General features: G+C 36.1%; 1 protein-coding gene across 1 annotated transcript in view; it reads left to right on the top strand.

Annotated features, from left to right (window-relative positions):
- The first annotated feature begins 2,902 nt into the window (after positions 1 to 2,902).
- Positions 2,903 to 19,403, top strand: part of Akap6 (A kinase (PRKA) anchor protein 6) — a 465,374-nt gene continuing 448,873 nt past the window's right edge. Inside the window, exon 1 of the mRNA XM_013033451.1 lies at positions 2,903 to 2,994. The gene's annotated coding sequence lies outside the window, so the exon portion shown is untranslated. The remainder of the gene's footprint in view (positions 2,995 to 19,403) is intronic.

Raw genomic sequence — 19,403 nt, 5'->3', positions numbered from 1 at the left:
TTACCATAGCTAAGATATGGAACCAACACAGATGCCCCTCAGCAGATGAATGGATCAAGAAAATGTAGTATATATACACAATGGAATTCTATGCTTCCATCAGAAAGAATGACATTGCCCCATCCGTAAGGAAATGGAAAGACTTGGAAAATATCATATTAAGTGAAGTAAAGTAGGCTCAAAGAAACATAGGCTCCTCATTTGTAATAATTAGTGTATGTTTAGGATAGTACTAGCAGAGGATCACAATAGCTCTGTACATATGACCATATAAAATGATGCTAATAAAAAAGAACTCCAAGATATGGAAACAAAAGTTTTTTTTAATTAACTGTTTGAAGTTATTTCTTTTTCCTTTCATTTTTTCCTTTGATTTATCCCCTGTGGTCACTGTTTTTGATTTTGGTACCCTGTGTCTTGTACATATGTTTATCTGATTTGGGAAGGGAAGGGGAATAACAAAATGGTGACCAAGGGTGAACCAATGCAGCAGCAATACTCACAAGACACTATGTTGGAAATGAACCTTACAACTTGGGAGAAGGGAATTAAGGGAGAGGGAAAGTTGGAGAAAATTGAGGGAGGGGTAACAATGTTTGACAAGAAATGTACTCATTACCTTACTTATGTAACTGTAACCCCTCTGTACATCACCTTTACAATAAAATAAAATTAAAAAAGAAAAATGTGGTATCTGCATGGTATAGAATTTTACTTTTAGGAAGAATGATACTCAGTGTGTGTGTGTGTGTGTGAGAGAAAGAGAGAGAGAGAGAGAGAGAGAGAGAGAGAGACAGAGAGACAGAGAGAGAGAGAGAGACTGCCAGTAATGGGACTTGAACTCCGGGCCTCTATGCTGTCCCTTAGCTTTTTCTGCTCAAGGCTCTACCACTGTGCCACAGTTCCACTCATGGCTTTTTTGGGGGTGGTTAATTTATGGGTTTGAATCATGATCCTCAGATCTCAGCCTCCTGAGTAGCTAGGATCATAGACTCCTATCAGTAGTGTGAACCACCAGTGCCCTGTCTGCCTTGTCTTTTTTATAGAATGGAATTTGAATTCTGAAAAGACTAATCTTGTTCCAGCTCTGTGTTTTAATTCTGTTTTTTTTTCCAGAGATGGTGGTAGTAAGAAGGGTCTATCATTCTGGCACTGGCATTCTTATTCTCCCTTAATCAAGGTAGTCTAGCCTTGACTTATATCATTAAAAGATGATCCTTACACTAACCAAACCACTGAAATCCATAGTTTTTAGCTAAATCTAAAATCTCTTTAGATCAATGTAATTGATTAGTCTGAAGTCACATAGAAGAATTGGCATCATACTTTGTGAATTCCAGGTCAATGTTGTTTGTGCTACAGTGCTGCCTGAGAACCAAGTTCACAGTATTGTCATATTGAGGTTGGAGGAAATCATGCTCAGCCTGACTGTGGAGAGTGTAGGTAATCTAGGCAGCTAGCATCACCATTTGCATTTGGTCTCCTGTTCTTCACTGGGTAAAATAAGAATAATCCTGGCTTCACATTAAGGGAAGGGCTGCTCTGTGCAGAGCTGAGGGTGCACCCTGCTAGGATCTTGGCACATCTCAGGCATTTTATCAGCTCCTATTTACAGAGTCACTGCCTGAATTCCTTCTGCCACTCTATCCCCAAACCTCATTCTACTGATTAACACTCCTGTTTAAAATCTTAGATACAATGGTACAAATACATTGTCATTATATTTTGAGCTTTTATAATGTTGATTTTCCTCAGAGTTGTGAAAGTAGAGTTAGGTCACTTGCTTCTTTCTTTATTGATGCCCTGAAAGTATTAAATATGCAAGAGATTGACTGTTCTGTCCATGTTTTCTTTCCCACAGTTCTGGCAACATGATGTTTGTTTATGCTCCATACAGGGAAGAAGTGATTTTCTAGACTTGCCTTTCTCCTCCTCCTCTTCCTCCTCCTCCTCCTCCTCCTCCTTCTTCCTCTCCTTCTTTTTTGCCTTTCTTCACTGTGTCTGTTTAAATGTCATTTTCACACAGTGACAGCTTCTGCCAGGGATAGGTCTTCATTACCCTCAAAGAGAAAACAAAAAAAAAATTAGATCTCAATGTTTTGAATGCCAATGATATAGGAAGTTTCCTAGTAGGCCTGCCACTTGTTTCAATCACCATATTTGGTCCCAGGCAAGACTTGAAGTTTAGCCATAAATAGGAGGAGTTCTCTGCTGGCCAATAGAAGGGTCTATATAATCGAAGGTAGTGTAGTATGCCCCCCTTAAAATCCAGCCCTCCTCCCCATACTATCAAAGATCATGTTACTCTTCATGAGAAGAATCTGTGGGCTTGTCAGGGCAAATTAAATTGGCCAATGGTTTGGCCATTTTTGAGAATTAAAGTTTGTTTACTTTAGAATTAGAATCACTTGGTCAACTGTTTCTATTCTATTTCTTATATGTTCATTTTTCTTCTGCTCCCTGCTTTGTTCTTTAGATCTCTGATAGATAAGCAAAAATTATTTTTGGTAACTTTAAAAAAAGCATTATAATGTTACTTTCAAGAGAAGAAAAAGTAATCAAATTGACTAACAGGGGAACATTATGTATTTGAGTTCTCATTTATTTAGTACTAAATCTATATTCTTCTCCCACCTTTTTTCTAAATGTCAAACACCAAAGAGGAAGGTAATTCTAATATTTTTCCAAAGTCCTTTTAAGAAATTCCTTTCAAACATATGGATTTTAGTCCAATAAGTCCTCCTCCTTTGGTCTAAATTTTGCATATTGTCTGTTTCTTACAGGGCTTCCGTATTGTCTCAGCTCCACTGGAAATGCAGCAAGGATTCCTAGCACATCCCAGTTGCCATAGCAACAGCAGTCTTTCCCATAATGAGCTGCATCATCTGAACTGATGTCACAGCATCATGCAGCAGGTCAAACAAGGCATCTCCTAGTATTGCATCCTACAGATGTGCCGTAAACATCAAAAGAAGACGGTGGGAGCAGGAGATGGTGAGTGTTAAATGTCTGGGCCTTAATTGCATGGCTGTTTTGTTGGGTAGTCGTGTCTGCTCAGGCAGAGATGGGGGATGTTGTCTGCTTAAAATGGACTGAGGAAAGAAGGGTTGTTTGCCTAAATCTGTTTTTCAGGCTGTTGGATTAAGACAAAGGCCTGTAAGAGTCTTGTAGGAATCAAAGTACAAAGAATTTTTCTTGCTGTTTCTCTGCCTGTTATTTTTAGTGTTCTCATAGATTTTTTTTCATGAACGTAAGATAATTTTCTATTGCAAAATCGTAAATAAGCTCTGAATGAGGAGTTCCCAGTATTTAAAAATTGTATATATATATATATCTCCTTTTTATGGTTCCTTATTTGCTCCTGTGATTTATGTAATTTGCAGGGTGAAATTCAGTATTTACTCAGTTAGGTTTCAGTTTCTTCATGTCAAGGAACAAATGCTGAATAAGCATTTGACATAACCCTGATGTGAAAAAGATTCTCTTATATGTTCAAGACAAAATTTATTAAAAGCATAGAGACAACACAAATGAAATTATTTGGGCTTTTTCATTTATATGGTAGTTCTTCAGCTCATGTCCTCCATAGTTAGTTGAGAGACTGCCACGATATTTTTCTGTCTTTAGCTGGTCTCTAGAATAGCCAGAGTTGTTTTCAGGCTGACTTGTAACTGAGAAACGAACAAGTCTTATCTCTGCGGCAGTTGCAGTGAAGGGTAACCCTGAGGAGAGTCTCTGAAAGTAGTAGCAATGTTTCCCTCTCTTGCATAACTTTAATCAGAAACTGATAGGATGAATAAATATGATTGTCAGTAATACAAATCCATCAGCTTGCTCATAACTTCAACTCAATTGTGAAACCAGATGAACATGTGTCTATATTTCAATTCTTAGTTCTATCTTTACACATCTTCATCCTTACTTTTCTTTTTAAGAGTCTAACAGTGCATGCAAAGAAACAGTGTGTTGCCTTTTGTATTGGAAAATGAAATGGATTTTCCTGGTATGACTGATTGCTACGAGGGGGAAGAAACAAGAGGCACATGTCAGTTCAATTGATCAATATGTCCACTTACAATCTGGGAGTGGTCTTATGGCTCAGTACTGCTAAGCTGATAGTTTTTATTTGAAAAGTCTCACAGGAAAGAATAGCAACTCCTGGAGTTCCTTTTCTTTTAGGTTGTTTTTGAGCCTAAATCAGATATATCATAGGAAGCAGGAAAAAGCACTACCTCTAGCCAGCTTGGAGTGTGATTTTTTTTGACACAGAATTGAATATATTAGTCCCATTGGACACTGCCTGAATGAAAGACCACAGATTTTTAATTAGTTTGTTTATACACATCACATTCTCTCTCTCTCTCTCTCTCTCACACACACACACACATGCTACTCTCAAGCTTTTAAACTAATATGGTTGACATATAGCTACATGGAATGGGAGAGGTCAGCTTAGTCTGGCTGGCTTTATCACGAACACTTAGGAGCATGAACTGTTCATTGCCTGCTTTTTTATGTCGCATAGTATGAGCAGAAAGCTCTGCTGGGACTGTTGGGTGTGAACACAGCTAAGTCAAAGCTCTAAGGTGACAGGGAGGAGTGCCAGATGATGATGGGGGAAGGGAAAGTATGTCTAGTGGCTGGATTATAAATCTGGGAAAAAAATCACTCAGTGTCCATTAGAATTTCTCTAAAATAGTATTTCCAATGAAAAGCAATGAAGAAAGGCTTGTTTGTTAACATGAATTGCTAGAAATAAAAAATAACTAAGGGCAGAATTTTAATAGGTGTTCTGTTTGCTTGATTCTTGTATCTTTTGTCTATTGGTGCACTCAGCTGCTTCATTGTGGATGATTTGTACAATTACTGGAAATCTCAGAAGCTGATTCCTTAAGGGCAATATTAAAAAAAGTGAAGTCATGCTTAGAGGGTGGGGACAGGCACTGGTGGGTGTGGGCTGACGCAGTTATCTAGTGGAACATCTTACAGTTCAAGCAAGCCTATAATCCTCCCAACCTCTATAAAGGTTCAAAATGTAGTTACAATTCCTCAATTTTATGCTTTTATGCTCTTTTTGCTTCATGAGAACAAAGCCCTGGTAATGGGAGCTGTCATCTTGATGCTTCATTTCTTCTCAGAGGGCCATAGACTGTGCTGCTCTCTGATGAGCTGTGTGTCTTAATTACTGGCTAAGCCTATTTTAGTTGCTGTAGTTTTAATATATCCCCAAGGGGTGAATGGTGTGTGTGTGTGTGTGTGTGTGTGTGTGTGTGTGTGTGTGTGTGTTATGTGTAGAGGATGGGTGAGATTGCACTATGGTTTCATTTATTGTATATCACTGAAATTTTCTAGTATTTAAAGAATTTTCTTTCATAATAGTGACAGAAAGGTTATTTAGACCATGTTTACTATGTAGCCAAGTTTAGATTGTGTAAACCTCATAAGTCAACCTCCTTTATCTTTTGGTTATTGTTTTTCCTCACTGAGTTACAAAGTTACAAAGAAGTTATTTCTTTATAGATAATGAGACCATGGTAGTGGTAAAAAACCTATTAATCATAATAATAACCAGAGTTATCATTTCCAGCTCTTATTATGTATCAGTTACTGGACTAAGCATTGTGTACTATCTTATTTAGCCCTTATACCAAAATTATGAGGTAGAGAGACACAATGTCCACAATGTCACTTTGTTGGGTTAGGTGCTATGTAGCCAAGTGTGGGAGCACATGCCAATTTTCCAGCACTTAGGAGGCAATCTCTTGCTATTAGGGTTGAGAGTTGCAGGCCAGCCTCAGCTATGTAAGTCACATTCTTTTAGAAATCAGTTCTTAAACAAATTACAAATTTGCTAAGTTCACATAGTTAATAAGTCATTGGACCATCATTCCAAATCAATGCAGTCTAGATGTGAAACTCACATGTTTAACCAGTCAAAATAGTTTGACTTCGTTTTAAGACAGCTTAACTATATATACCATTCAGAAGAGTCATCTATACTCTATCACATATACTCTACTCTTCCTCATTCTAATTTAGAGTCTCATTTTACATGTAGAAGTAAATCTCATTTACCATGCTAAGATGAACTTTACAAGAATGACAAACATGAATCTTGGTCATAACTGATTATTTACTCTGATCCTAGAGATTTAAGTAATGCAGAATTGATGCTTGGGTCTTTTACAAGTATCCTGGCTTGACATCTTTTTTGTTTTTTTAAATCTGGATCTATGTATGGAAAAATGCTATGTAAATACATCTGATCATGACAGAGTTTCAGTAGAAGCAGGTTTTATCTGAGTCATTAATGATTCAGAGTTGTTGTACCTGTCTTATCAGCTACACAGGTAGTGCTCTGTTAACTTTAAGACAACTGTATTCCCTGATAGCAGACAAGTAATAGAAACAGAATCTTCTTTCACAGTTTATAAGGTGCCATTAAACCCTGTCTCCTGAATCAAGAAAATAAAAAGGTTTATTTTGCCAAATGTGCCAGTGGCTGAAGTCAAATGCGGCTTGTTTCTGACAATGCACAAGAACAAGTCTTGTGTAATATCCTGGATGTCTTTAAGGAGATCTGATACAGTCATATCTGCATCATCTTGCCCATCCCCAGCTATCCACGCCCAGTGTCATTACTGGGCTTTAAGGGCTGCTCTTTGTTTGAGTTGGGGCTAATGCATATGTGGCTAGCACACTGATATTGATTCTGGAATGGTGAATACTTAGAAATGTTCCACAGAGCTCATTAGCCTTTTCAAAGTTCTGGGAAGAAGTTAACCTTTGTCCTAGCCTACCCAAAGAGGTCCAAACCCATGTCTACATGAGGTATAAGTTGATCAGAAGGAAAAAGAGCTCTAGGCACAGTGACTTTGAGAGTTTTGACTTGAATCTACAGATTTAATTCGATTTAATAAACAGAGTATATTCTATGTGCTGGTTATAGGCATCACAATTTATAACACAATTCTAGAGGAAGAGATAAAAATAAACAGGCAAATTTTTAGTAGAATAATATTTTCTGTCTGATACTCCATTTTTATTTACTTCAATTAAATTTGCTAATAGATAAATCCATATCTCTGCATGCATATATATGCATATATGGTTTATATAGAGAGGTGAATTTATTGCATGACTAAATAAAAGCTTTTTATCCTTTGTTTTGGGTTGGATTAGAAGCTTATGGGTGTAGACAAGACCAATATGGAAATTAGTGCCTTTTTTATGGTATAAGCTATTCTGAGGATTATAATTGAAGTTACTTAAACAGTATACTTCTATTTCATTTGATAGAGCTGATGCTAAGAAATGTACATGGCAGATGAACTTGGAGAGCTGTTTAAATTTTTTTAATGAAAGTTATTTCTCACCATTTAAAAACTATCTCAGAGAGCCCTATAAATCTAGCATTCCAGGAACCTAGTATGCTGGGGGAGTTATATGCTATACAAGATTTCAGATTGATGCATTCACTTTAGCATGCCTTAAAATGCATCATTTCAAAAAGCAGTTTAAACAATCACTTTAACCAAATGTATTTAAAACTATGACTGTATTTTTATGGAATATTCTAGGTTCCCATTCTTGAACATATAGGTAGTGTTCAGCTTGATGAGTCTAAGCAGAAAAAGAATTGTCACTTGCAATTTGACTGTAATTGCAAATAACCAGCTCTGTAGGTGGGTCATAAGTGAGGAGACTTTTTTTTTAACATGAATATCACTTTTTTAAAATAGGACTTTGACAAGTAATAGGTAAGTATTTAGAATGAGTAAAATACAAGATTTTTCAGTATCTGAATCCTCACAATGCTTTTAGGACTTGGTGAGGATAAAGGAGAAAACTTTTAAAGTACCAGCCATGTTTTTCTTTGCTTTTCAGCCATAAAACATGTTCCACATTTTTCCAGTCACTGTGCAACTCTGTGCTTGGGTTACAGAGGAGCCAGGGAGAAAATGTGGAATAAGATCTCAGACTGACTAATGTGTGAACTGAACCTGGCCTGCAGCTTTGTGGATGTATAGATGGGTCTATACTTTGTTTTATGGTCTTGCTGTTGCTAACTTGAAATTGTTGAACATTTTAAATAAGGAACTCTGCATTTTCATTTCCATTGAACTTTGTAAATGATGTAGCTGGTCCTTTGTAGTCCTTTTGGTACTACTGAGTCCTATAGGTGTTAGAGGTTGGAGGATCCAGCTTTCTCCTTGCCCCTAGATCTAAAACAATTCAAACAGAAATTGTAAAGCTTGATATATCAGGGACCAATTTTGTTAAACAACTCAGAGAAAATCACCCCCACTCATAATAATTCAGTCATGTGTACAAGTCCAGTGACATTTTCTTTATAGGCAGTGAGGGACATATTACATTATACCTGAAGATATTTGGTAGGTCAAGTTAATTTGTCACTCTCATTGCTTTCAAGGGAGAAATTAAATCTTCTTTGTAAAGCAAGCTAATTAACCATTCTATTGGTTCAATGCTTATATTATTTTTTCTTTATTACTTGCTTACTTTTATCCCTTTCTTTAACTCTCACTTAAATTATACAACATATTTATGGTATTTATCCTTTTTTAAAATCTATTCCCTAGTTTCAGGAGGCTGGCAGGTCTCTAATTTGAGGTCATATTACCACAGGAAGAGTTCACATTTTTTTAATTAAAAAGGGAATTACAGTCAATATTTATAATGAACCTTTCTTTGGTAAGGCAGTTCCAGCATGCTAATTTTCCAAAGCCTAGATTCACTATTACTGTTTATAATAGTGAGATACTGTTGATTAGTTCTTGGACTTTATGCTAAATGAAAGATTCTCACCTAGGATGATGATCACAGCTAGAAGAAGTTTCACTAATCTATTAAGCTACAAAACTGCAAAATTATCAGAGTTAATTTGAATGATTGTACTTAACAGGAATGATAATCTTTTACTTTTTTGACTCTGTGAATAAATAGGAATTGGACAAATCTATGAGGGGCTTTTGTCCACCTTTAGAATCACCTTTTGTAAGCCTAAATATGGAATCTTCTGCAAAGATTGAATCCCAAGATCTCACAGGTGTGCGCTCTACCCTTAAACAATCCTGATGTTCATCCTGATGTTTACCATTGTACAAGACACAAAACCAGCTGTTTCAGGTACTCTCACCAGTGATTAAACAATCAACAAATGCATCCAATGCAAGAGCATAGGCTAAAGGAAACAATGAACTCTCCCAGTAATATATCTCAGACTGTTGTCTGAGCTTTGTGTGTAAATAGTTTTGATTAGTTTTTCTCTTCTGTACATACCCTAAGATTAAGCTCCAGGCAAATCTGTGGTTGCTTTCTCAACTTCTGTCCTCTTCATTCAGTTCCTTACTTCAAATGTTTTTCTAATAACTTTTACCAGCTAGGCTCTGTCTTTACTGGTCCACTCAAAACCATTGTTTTCTAAACTCTAGCTTTCTCAATCATAGTTGGCTTCTATTTACCCAATCTTCCCAATGATCACATTCTGGGGAAGATCTAAGCTCATCATATTCCTCACCCTTACTTCCACTGCACCCCCCCCCCAACTCATCAGCTACGTGCCACTTTTTATTCTTATTTTTTTTTGTAAGGGTTGCTGAAAGGAGACCAATGTAAGCTTCAGGTAGAACAGAGTTCAATGGGAGAACCAAATCATTTGCCTGCAGCAGATATAGGTGTGAAGAGAGGGAGCTAATGGCGGAGAAGATTATATAGGGAAAGGCAAGGAGAAGGTATGGCCCAGTGGATGCAGAAGCGATCTCAGAGCCTGGGGTCCTTTTGCTGATTGACAGTCAGGTGGTTGACAGTTACAGGCGATTACTGGTTTCCAGCACTTGATTTCTGGTAAGATTAAATGTTGTCCTTCACAAAGAGGTGGGAGGAGAAGGGGGCTGTTTTCCAGGTGAGACCTAACAATTTTAGCATAAAAATATTCCAACTAAAACCAAGTGACCTTGCATCTCCTCTGATATGCCCCTTGTGAAATATTCTTCTGTTTAGCTTTCTAAAATTAACTTAAATTCTGCCCTGTATTCAGCTTTTTTCCCCCATATTTGTGTGCATTAGAAGGGGCTGACCCTTTAAAATTCCCCTCAGACACTCTTGCAGGCAGCCTGTGTGATAATCAACTACCAATACCTAACAACAGGGCCCTATGTAGTAGAAACTATTTGCAAAAGTGAAAATGTTTGCCAGTGTAATTTATAAAAGAAACTGTTCCTTACTGCTATTGTTACATTTCACTTTCAATTAAAGTAAATAAGAAGGAAGTAATAATAAGTAGGTAGGCAGCATAGTAAGAAGCTAGAAAAATGAACATTTCTTCAGCTGTGTCTAGGAGTGGCATGCAGCTTCAAAATACTATGGGAAAACACCTGCCTTACGAGGGCAGCTGCACCAACAAATGGACAAATATTAATCCAGATAAAAACAATTACAACAACAGGTGTGATTGCTCTGATTAACTAAGAAAGACTCAGACTGGCAAATTAAGGTATTTATGTAGTAATAAGGGTCAATCATAGAATTTTTAGATAGTTAATTTTTGACTAACCTGAAAATGAATAGAGAGGTAGAAAACCAAGAAAAGGATAATACAGTTATTTAAAAGCAGACACATTTTACTCAGTTATTTTTTTACTCAGAGAGTTTTCCTTCTGTTCTTTGTTCTGCTTAGTATTGTTTGTTTGCTATGAAGGTGAATAAACCTATATATTTTCTTTTACAGTTTAATAGTATTCTTTAATAAAATGGTAGTAATTATGATTTCTGGAATAATGTTTTATTCTGATTCTTAGATTGTTAACACCATCCTTGTTTAAATATCATATGTGCCAGGATACTCAAACAAGAAGTAGTAAATTGACTACTGCCAACCAGCTTGATTAACACAAAATGTTTCTAGTAAAAAGTGGTCTAGTATGTCAGCTGATGGGAAAAAGTCCACATTACCAAACCTTAAGTAATTTTTTCAGTAGTTTTTCCCATATGATAATTTTCACTTGGGGTTTTGGAATTGTTAAATACAATAATTTACATATATGTAAATAGATTAAATTCTCTGGGCAGGTTATTAATGGTGAAGAAGGAGGCAGGGATTGGACAATACCTAAGGAACAATAGTCACATTTCCTTCCTTCCTTCCTTCCTTTCTTTTTTTCTTTCTTTCTTTCTTTTTCTTTTTTGCCAATCCTGTGGCTTGAACTCAGGGCTTGGGCGCTGTCCCAGAGCACATTTTTTGCTCAAGGCTAGCACTCTACCACTTGAGCCACAGCACCACTTCTGGCCTTTTTCTAATTATATGGTACTGAGGAATTAAACCTAGGGCTTCATGCATGCTAGGCAAGCACTCTACCATTAAGCTACATTCCCAGTCCACATTTCCCTTCTTTAATTTTTTTTTAAAATTACATTTTTATTGTCTTTAAGTAGTTACAAAAAGAGGTTATAATTCAACATGTCAGTTTGTGAGTCCAATGTGTTTTGATCAATATCAAATTTCCCTTCTTGACTCTGTCTTTCCTGACACTTTGTACTTAAATCCTGAGTGAAAACAGGGCCTAGATTTCAGGGTTAAGTCTATTTGATACTGATTCTTACTTTTTAACTGATTATATCTATGATATCGAGTTTCTTAGACCATTATTTGATGTAAATATAAAATAAAGGGAATGTAAGCTTCAGAGAATAAAATAAACTATTGTGTGATAGGAAACATTATGTTATGATACATTGTTGATATGAAGTTGATGAATGAAAGTTGTTATTATTTTACTTACTCAGAAGTAGAGGGATAAAATTATTACTCTCTCAAAAAGGAAATTTCAGTTTCTCCACAACTTCAATTCTGAAACCAAGTAATTTTTTTAGAGCTTTTTGAATCCCAAACCCTTCAATATATTTTAAATGCTTATACTGTGCCAAGCGCATTTATTATCTCATTTAATTTCCTTTCCTACTGATTTTTTTCTATAACACTTATCACCATCTGTAATTACAAGTTTTACTTATTTATTATTGGTTTTTCCCTAGTATAATTAAGTTGTCTAAGGAAAGAGATTTTTTGTGTTTTGTTAATATTTCTTTTGTTCCTATAATCGTTCCTAGCATCTGATACACAATCAATAAATACTTATTGCAAGAGTAAATTAACTCATCAAACTATTTGGAGGAGGCAATATGATAGTATTTAGCATAGGGAAAAATTGATTTTCTCTTGCCGTGATTCTTTTTAAGGTGCTAAACACCTTGGAATTTTTTTTTTTTTTTTTTACTATTTCAGATAGCATGCCTTCAAGGAACCCTGTGTCTGATGATTACAGCATTATTTACCATCTGATTATTCTGAAGTCTTCCAATGAAAATAGGATAGTGTCTAGGCAGCACTGATGTCTTCTTCACAGGATTTCTATGGGGGGATAGGGTTCGGCAGATCATCAAAAGATGTATTAATTCTTCTACTGGTGGGTGTCTCTTTAATGAATTTGAATGTCCTTTAGGAACAGTTGTTTATTCTTCTTTAAATCATGAATACTTAACTATAAATCTAACTGATGGATTGGTGGATTCTGAAAGACATCTCTGATTATACTACCCAGTAGTAAGAATGATAAGCTATATTGGCCAATCCTTCTATATTGTTAGTAAAAATGCTCTAATGAGAAATAAGCAAAGCACAGAAACACAATGATACAGTTGTTTGGCCAGAATGTACAGCAGTAGAAATGAAGAAAATAATTAAACTATCCTTCAGCAGTAAATATCTAGAGTTGAATTTTATATCAAAGACATATTTTAAATGTCATGATTTTGAATTTAGTATTTCTTAGGGAGCAGGTGTGAGATTATATTTTTTTCTTGAAGTTAAAACCATTTGGACAGCATGCTAGCTTTAGAATGCCGTCCTCATTAAAAAGACAATTTTTAGAAAACAATTAGAAAAACATTCTGGAAGGAGGTATTGTTCTGGTTTTTGCTATAATAATAGGCTTCATAAGGAAATGTAATTGTTAAAATTAAAAACTATTTTATGTTTTTTTTGTGTGTGGACATATTCTCGTTTGTCTTCTCATTTAAATTCCAGTGAACAGGAGCGACTTTTAAGTCTATGGACCACAATACTGCTGTTGTTATTCAACATGTACAATTAGTTCTCTGTCTCAGGGAAATTGCTTAACCTTTTTAAGATCTACTTTTTTATTTTGTGCCTGTTCTGGAGCTTTAACTCAGGGCCTGGGTGTTGTTCCTGAGCTTTTTTGCTCAAGTCTAGTGCTTTACCACTTGAGTCAAAGCTCCACTTCCTGCTTTTTGTTGTTGTTGTTGTTAATTGGAGGTCAGAGTGTCACAGACACTCTTCTTGCCTGAGCTGGCTTTGAACTGGGACTCTCAGATTTCAGCCTTACAAGTAGCTAGAATTATAGGTGTGAGCTACCAGCACCTGGCAAATTATCTACTTTTTTTTTTAAAGGTTCCTGCTTTATCAACTATATCATAAATGATATATATGAAATACTAATCGCAGTGTCCCAAATACAAGAAATGGTCTGTTAGTAAGCCAGGCCCAAAGAAACATAAGGCCCATGGTTTCCTTTATTTGCAATTACTAGTACATGTCTGGGACAAGCAGAAAAGGTCAAAAGCTATGTACGTATAACCAGATAAGATGATGTTAAGCAAAATGAACCCCAAGATAGGGACACAAGTGGTTTTTTTCTTTCTTGCTATTGTTTCTAATGTATTTATAATGTACCTTGTGTGTGTGTTTTTTTTGTTGATCTTTCTTTGTATGTTCCTCCCCACTGTATTTGATATCGGTGCCCTGCATCTTGTATATACAGTTCTCTAATTTGGGGAGGGGAGGGGAAAAAACAAAATACTTAAATAAGGATACAGGTTGAATCATTGTAAAAAAGATATGTATAAGACACTATTTGAAAAACAAACTTTACAATTTAGGTGGGGGGGAGTATAGTGAGTGTAGTTGTGGAGGTGGGAGGGAAGGGATGGTAGGGGAAAAACAAAGGAAGAGGAGACAACAATAAAAGAAAAAAAACACCAGAAAAATAAAATGAAGAAATGGTCAGTTAGACTGGGCCTGGCTCTCATTTGATGAGATTTTATTCTCTAATTTCAGACCTGTGGGTCAATGAGTCTTGTTCCAGGCATCTAGTTCATTTTCCCTCCCCTTTCTTAAACTGGAGACAAACAAGAGCATCACATGACTAGCTTTACACAGTGAAATACTGGAAAAATTAGCAAGAGTTCTGCTTGTGAATGAAACCTTCATAGTCTACCTAAGGCCCACATCCTTTTTAAAGTTTAGCTCATTCTTTCAGTTCTCTGTGATTATGATAATAAACAGTAGTCTAAACATTTACACAGTGAGAACAAAGGAGGATATTCTTAGGAGAGGATCAGAAGGGCTTAATAACTATGTGCTCTGATTACACATAATGATGTTTATAGAAGTGAACTCCAAGAAAGGGTAACAAAGGTTTGTTTTTTTTAGGAATTGTTTATTTCTGGAATTTTTTTATTTTTATTTTTTGTCAGTCATGGGACACTGTCCCTGTCACGTCTAGTGCTTTACCACTTTGAGCACAGCTCCACTTCCAAGAAACAAGGTTTTTATTATACTGTTTGTGGTTCTTTTTTTTCTTTCTTTTTTTGGGGGGGGGTTATTTGCTTCTGTCACTGTTTTTGATTTCTGTGCACTTTGCCTTGTATATAAATTTGTCTGATTTGGAGAGGGGAAGGGGAAGCGCAGAAATGGTGGGACAAAGTGTTAACCAATTCAGCAATGAAACCCACTAGACACTATGTTGAAAATGAACTAAACATCTTGGAGATGGAAGAAGGGAAGTTGCGAGAGGAAAAACTGGGAGACAATTAGAAGGGTGTGACACTCTTCAAAAAGAAATGTACTCATTCTTCAAAAAGAAATGTAACCTCTCTGTACATCACCTTCACAATAAAACAAAAATAAATAAAAATAAAAGCAAAAATTTGAAAATAGAAATTAGAAAAACAATTAGAAGTGATTCTGGTAACGACAAATCTTAAGTTTTTATATTTCTTAAGGAGTCTGGCACAATTGTACTCATAGCTGGCCCTGTGCAAAACTGGGGACAGATGCACTTTGATCTACTCTCTCTGTGCTAGGTTCCTATTTCTGTTCATGGAGACCTGGAACCTGATCCTATAGCTTAATATCAGTGTTCATTTTCCTGCCTTCCCAAGGCAGTGTCCCACTATCAACCTATACACTATTTCCATAATTCTGGATTTCAGGAATTGTCTACACAAGTGGAAAATTATAAAAAACAAGAGATTCTGTGTAATATCCTGAATACAGCACTAATCTTATTTAACATTCTAATCATATTTAACTTTATAAACATGCTAAGCTTATTTAACATTGACTGAACCTTAACTATAACCATGATCTTGAAGAATATGTATAGTTGAGCATAAGAGTATTGGAGTCAGAGAAATTATGAAACTAGTTCCACTGAGTGCGAAGTGCTCTGTTACAGTAGATGAAGGTGCAATTCTTCATTTAGAGTTCAGAGTCTAAGCAGAGATAAAATTTGATTTGAGCCTTGAGGAATGTTTGAGGGCCTTATTTATGCACTCCTGAGTACAAGTGCTTACCATGTTAGAAAAGTATACAAAGAGAAGGACATAAAGTATATAAAGAGAAGTAAATGTTTGGGATGAAGCTTAAAAAGGAGGGTTGGACAGGATAGAGAAAACATGAAATGGCTTTGTAAAACGATTATTTATATGTCAAATTTTATTTTCCTTATGTTTCTTTTCTAATTTGGGAGAAATGTTTCCATTGAAAAAATTTAGCAGTTCAATGGGTAATTAAAATCACATTTCAAACCCATAGTGTTGTTGAGGAAAAGTCCACATTTTAAAATGTGCACTTAATTGGTTACAGACTAAAAGCATGAAGTTTAACATATACTTAAGTATTAAAATGATTTATAAAATTAACTTCACATATTCCTAAAATATTGAATATATAAGAAGGCATGGGTAATATACCTACTCTTAAATTAAAAAATTATCTGGTTCACTGCAACTTCTCAGTAACTCTGTGGAAGTTAAGAACTTCTTTAAGACAATTCGATCATGTGCAGATTTTAGAGTCTCTTGGGAAAGTATAGTAGTCACTTATGGAGTTTAAGATGGCAATTGTTAATCTTCCATAATCTTGATACCTTGTTTAAAGGATGCAAATCTCAGACCAAGTCTGATACACAGAGACATATTCTGTAGAATATATTCAAACTATTTTGTTTGTTTGAAGAATTCTCATCTCTATTTCTTTTAGATATTCCAACTATCAAATCAATAAAAGCTTTTCTTGAGGTAGGATTTAAATCTTTATTACACATGATACAATCAGAAATCCTTCTAAACCAGTGGTTAGAGATAGAGGTAGACTGTGGATTGAGGCTTGGCTAATATCACCAGGATGTGAAATGTTGGGATACCAGAGGATTCTTAGTCTCTCTTCTTGCAAGTGTTTTAAACTATATTAGTTCTCTATGTCTTGGGTACCTTTAATTTCACCAAGTAAAACCCATATCTTACTTTTAGCTTTCCAAATAAATGGTTATTGATTATAGTAGGAGTGAGGTCACCTCTTTTCTGATCTAGAACATACTACCATTCTTGGACTGTACATGTTAGCTATGACTTTATCTGACTTGGTCTAGAAATGAAATGTAAATTTTCATACATCTTATAGTAATCATATCAAAATATTTTAAAATAATTATAGATTTTGTAATACTGGTTAACCATTTTATACACATTGGGGCTTAAAATATATGATTGCCCCTAAGTTTCTCATCTGCTGAGAGGTAGATAAGGAACTCAACACGAGCACAAGTGACTCTTCATTGCATGCCTTCTTTGCAGTAGCAATGAATTTGACTATACACCCATGTCCGGGGCTAGAGTTCTAGGATTAACACATTCTGCCTCCTTGACCTTTTAATGAAGTCTGAAGTTTATAGTATTTGAAAGTAAGAAATCTTCTTCTGTTGACCTGGTTCCTTCTGTACCTTCTTAGAAGAGCAAGGACAATAACTACGAGAATTATGAGATGTTACTTAGGTTTACAAAAGGTGGATTTGCTTTAAATCTTATAATTCTTTTCCTCAAGAAAATTTTGAAATATTATAAAGGGGTTGAAAGACATTTATGTGAACCATATTGCGCCTAAGAACCATGACCCAAAGCAGGGAAAATTTTTGCAATGCTTCTTACACACCTTGGTAGAGCCCTCGCCTCATGTCCTGAAACCTGCTCATTGGCCCCAGCCTTCTCCTCATATACCCTGCACAACTGCCATCTGAGTCCTCCCATCCTTGAGAATCCACAGCATCCACTGTAACCTGCAAGAGTGCTTGACTTATAGGTCTCTCTTCAGCTACTATCTTAGGATTCTTGCTATCAGTTTATAATGCATGAAAGAGACTCTTCTTGTACCTGTTACTCAGTAAGAACAATGACATTAGCTGGGTGCTAATGCCTCATGCCTATAATCCTAGCTACTCAGAAGACTGAGATCTGAGGACTGCGGTTCAAAGCCAGCCCAGGCAGGAAACTCTGAGAGACTCTTTTTTTTTGGGGGGGGGGGTCCGGTCGTGGGGCCTGAACTTTGGACCTGGGCGCTGTCCCTCAGCTCTTCAGCTCAAGGCTAGCACTCTACCACTTGAGCCACAGCGCCACTTCCGGCTTTTTTGTTTTTGCTTATGTGGTGCTGAGGAATCGAACCCAGGGCCTCATGCATGCAAGGCAAGCACTCTACCACTGAGCCACCTTCCCAGCCCTGAGAAACTCTTTTCTACAATGAAACATCAAAAAAACAGAAGTGGAGCTACATGTTCAAAGTGGTAGAGTGCTAGCCTTGAGTGAAAAGCTCAGGGACAGTGCCTAGGCCCTGAGTTCAATCCCTGTGACTGACAAAAGTTAAAAAATTTAAAAATTGCATTAATGTTTGACACCCAAGATTTATCTATTTATGTTTTGGGGGCCTCATACTTGCTAGGCAGATGCTCTTACCACGTGAGCCACTTCCTGGCCCTTCCCCCAACCTTCTTAGATTTCATTGTGGCTTAGATAAGGTTTCTCATTTTTTGCTTAGATGGGATTTCAAACATGAGCCACCATACCCAGCCTGTTGATTGAGATAGGATTTTGTTAACTTTTTACCCAGATTGACCTCAAATCTCCTGATTCCTACCTACCAAGTAGCTGAGATTACAAGTATGAGCCATTGTACCCAGACCCACAACAGGAATTATTTGGAGGCATTAAAAAAACATACTTATACAATACCAGTTTCTAAAAAAGTGACTTTGCAGTATCTCAAAACAACAATGGTTTGGGGCAGGAATTTAAACTGCATACTATAGATTTTAAGTGACTTCTATGTGGGAATGCTTTTTTAAAAATACCCTTCAAAATATGGATCTTCATTAATTCTTGTAATGGAGAAAAATGTTTTCTGGACAAAGAATGCAGACTCCTGGCCTGGAATTGGAGGAGTGTCTATTTCTTGGGCTTATGTTGTCTTCAGCCTCAGAAATATAGAAAGATCTGTGGGCACATTAGGGCTTAATACAATGGCTAGTTGGATACTATTTTGGATTACAATTTGGAAGTTCCAAATTTATTATAAATGTACATAATAGCAATAACAGTGACAACAATGATATCTTTTTCCATTTTTTGAATGTATGTATTAGGTGCTAGGTTGAGAAGTGCTTCACATACATTAGCTTAAATCTTAAACAAACTTGTTAAGTAGTGATTAACATAACACTCTAAACAGATTCAGGATTTCTTGAAATGGCTATTCTAGGCCCAGGGCACAGAAAAATTCAAGATGAATATCATAAGAAAGTAAGGAAGTGTTCAAAAACAAGAGGATGGACATTTCAAAGGGCTACAGGAACCAGGCTGGCTAGATCTAATAAGTAATGTAGTATATAGTTATAACTTAAACTGAAACCAAACAGGAATGTATATTACCAAACATAAATTGTGAATTAATAAGTAAATAGTGGGGAAGAGTCGTCTTTCTCATGTAAGTACTCCCATCTTTACGAGGAGGAGATTAACCTGTCCTTGAAGGTGGCTGGACTTATTGGAGCACTTAATGATTTGCTTCCAAAGAACTTGTGCAGAAAACTGACATACATGACCTCAAACAAGTGATGGTGGATAATATAACCAGTGATAGTGTGTGCAGGTCCTGTACTTCATCCTTATGATAGCCTTCTCTCAAACCTATAATCCTGTTATAATCATGAGGAAAATAGCAGACGTAAACAGCTTTGGGAAAGTATACCTGACAA

This window comes from Dipodomys ordii, unplaced genomic scaffold (assembly GCF_000151885.1).
Source record: "Dipodomys ordii isolate 6190 unplaced genomic scaffold, Dord_2.0 Scaffold168, whole genome shotgun sequence".
Classification (NCBI taxonomy): Eukaryota; Metazoa; Chordata; class Mammalia; order Rodentia; family Heteromyidae; genus Dipodomys; species Dipodomys ordii.
Note: the sequence above shows the minus strand (reverse complement) of the source record. Positions and strands in the feature narration are given on the sequence as shown.